Source organism: Suncus etruscus, chromosome 10 (assembly GCF_024139225.1).
Source record: "Suncus etruscus isolate mSunEtr1 chromosome 10, mSunEtr1.pri.cur, whole genome shotgun sequence".
Classification (NCBI taxonomy): Eukaryota; Metazoa; Chordata; class Mammalia; order Eulipotyphla; family Soricidae; genus Suncus; species Suncus etruscus.
This window is the reverse complement of record NC_064857.1, coordinates 78,627,992-78,630,684: the sequence shown is the minus strand read 5'-3', so window position 1 is coordinate 78,630,684 and position 2,693 is coordinate 78,627,992. Positions and strand designations below refer to the sequence as shown.

Here is a 2,693-nt window from a genome sequence, read left to right as displayed (position 1 = left end):
TACTCAGCACTCCTCATTCCCTAATATTTTAGCCCCAAATGACCAACAGAAAGCTTGGCATTAAGATGAACAAATTTAGTTAAACATATTGACCAGAGTGTTACAGAGAATAGGGATAATATAAGTATCAATTAGCCTGACAATGAAATTTAAGCTGCTTGGTAAAGGCTCCTTATTTTACTGCTTTATTGACATTTTCTTCTTTCCAGGGTCTGATTTAAGATTGGAACATGTTGGGAAAAATATGTTTGTACAGCATGTAGAGTTCTTGCTTTGTATACGATCAACCTGTGTTTGATCCCCTGTCCCTGATATGGTCCCCTGAGCCTCACTAAAAGTGATCTCTGAGCACAGAATCAGGAGTAAGCGCTGAGCACTTCCATAGGTGTGTCTCAGGAAACCAAAACCCAGGGGAAAAAAGATAGGAGTATGTTGGAGACTGAATCTCACTAATATTTGCCTCGTGGTAGTGACTGTACCCTAGGTACCATTTACTCAGTTTTTCCAGGGGAATATTAAGGTACTTTGTAGGGTAGCATTGAGGTTAGGTTTGTGCTGTGGTACTTATGGCCTTCATTTATTAAGTTCAAGAGAACTTCAAGCACAAAGCTTACCCAAGCATCTGAAAACTTCTCCAACAGTTCAATGTGAGCTCACTGTCTTCTCGATTGTATTACATTTCAAATTCGTTAATTGAAGTAACATAAAAGGGCAAGATTTAATTGTTATTCATGAATCTTATATCAGAAAGCTCTAGATTGTATAGAGAAGTGAAGACAGTCTCACTTCTGTCTCATCAAAGTTTACACACAATGCAAACACATCAAGTCAGAATGTACATGCATACTTACCTGGCAGGGGAGATACCATGATCACGAAGGTGGTTTCCCCAGGGCGAGGCTCACCCATTGCACTCCGGGTGTGCTGACCCCTGCAATTTCCCCAAATGTGGGAAACTCGATTAAAAAAAAAAAGAATGTACATGCATTTTGGCAAATTTTATTTGGCCCAATAATATTCAATTGTCTTTTCTTTAGATCCATTATGTATTTTGAGTGAGGAGAAAGTTATAGTGATAGATTTTGTACCCACAAACCAATTTGTCTTGCATTGGCTGATAGGGAAATAGAGGTTCTAGTTCAGTATGTGTGGGCTAAAATTAATTGTAATTGAAGGAAGTTAGACATTCATTCATTTTATTCATTCCTTTCTGGGCTTAATTATGTTTTAGAGTGTGTTAGGCAATGAGAAAGATCAGGATGGATTGAGAGAAAAATAATCTTGTCATTGAGAAGATTAACTAGATTAGGGTTAAGTAAAACATAACAATAATTATTCTGCAAAGTAGGAAGTAGAGTGTAAGAGGCTATTAGTGGGGGAAGGATTGCAGGTGGAGGTGGGGTAGAAAGAGAGAGGTGGACTGGATCTGATAATACAGTGTGGAGGCTATATTTAGGTTGGTTCTAAAATGAAGGACTAGCCTGGATAACAGCTATTAAAAACAGGAAGGAAAGAGTAATCCAGGTGGAGACCATGACTCACGTCATGGATGCAGAACAGTGAAGACACAGGCACAGAGACAAAGCACAGCAGAGCATGAAGATTCCAGCGTTGCTTCATTCTCAGCACTGAACTCACAAGAGCCCTGGAAGCTGTGAGCATCAGTCGATCTGCTCGATCTGAAATCCTGTAGAGGTTCATTTCTCTTACTTTCTTACAGTTGAGTGAAGCGGTGTCTTTTTTAGTCATCCAGTTGATAGAGATATAATTGATACGTATTATTATGCAAGCTGAAGGTGTTCACTGTGATGATTTGCTACTGGCACTGATTGTGAAAGAGCACAGTATGTTCCTTATCACATCTCTCTCCTCACATAGCTACCATGTTGTTTTGTTGTTATGGAAAAAACATTAGGCGCTATACTTACAGCAACTTTCAAGTGTACCTTACTCTACTGGGAACTGAAGTCTGTGTGTCTCTTAGACCCAAAATGTTTTCATATAATACCTGGCAGTTTATAACCTTCGACCAGCATGTTCTCCTTTACCCCCACTCCTCATTCCTTAGCTCCTATGAACTTACTAGGATTAGATTACATCTGTCAATGAGACTATGTGATATTGATCTTTGTTTGCTGTTCTTCTTTTAGCATGATGTTCTCAAAGCCCATCTATGTTATAACAAATGGCAGGATTTTATTTATTTTTATTATTGATTTTTTGGGGGTTTTGGGCCACACCCCAAAACGATCAGGAATTACTCCTGGCTCTGTGCTCAGAAGTCGCTCTTGGCAGGCTCAGGGGAGCATATGGGATGCCGGGACTCAACCAGGGTCTGTCCTGTGTTGACTGCATTCAAGGCAAATGCCTTACCGCTGTACTATTGCTCTGGTGCCAGGTTTTTAATTTAATGGCTGAGCAATAGTCTATTGTTTATAAAGATCCCATTAAAATCCCTACATCTATTCATGGCAGTTAGATTGTTGCCAGGTCTTGCCTATAGTGAATAATGCTGCAATGATTGTGGGAATGTAGATGTAACTTGGGCAGAAAAATTATAATTTTGGAGTAAATACCCAGAGGAAGGTTAGTGGGTCATTGTTCTTCCTCCCTCCTTCTCTTTCTCTATCTCCCCCCATCTCTCCATCACCCTTCTTTCTCTCTATATTTGTGTCATACCCAGTGGTGTTCAG

The 2,693-nt window shown here is 39.8% G+C and overlaps 1 pseudogene; it reads left to right on the top strand.

Moving 5' to 3' along the window:
* The first annotated feature begins 843 nt into the window (after positions 1 to 843).
* On the top strand, positions 844 to 971 carry LOC126021308 (uncharacterized; annotated as a pseudogene).
* Positions 972 to 2,693: the final 1,722 nt, after the last annotated feature.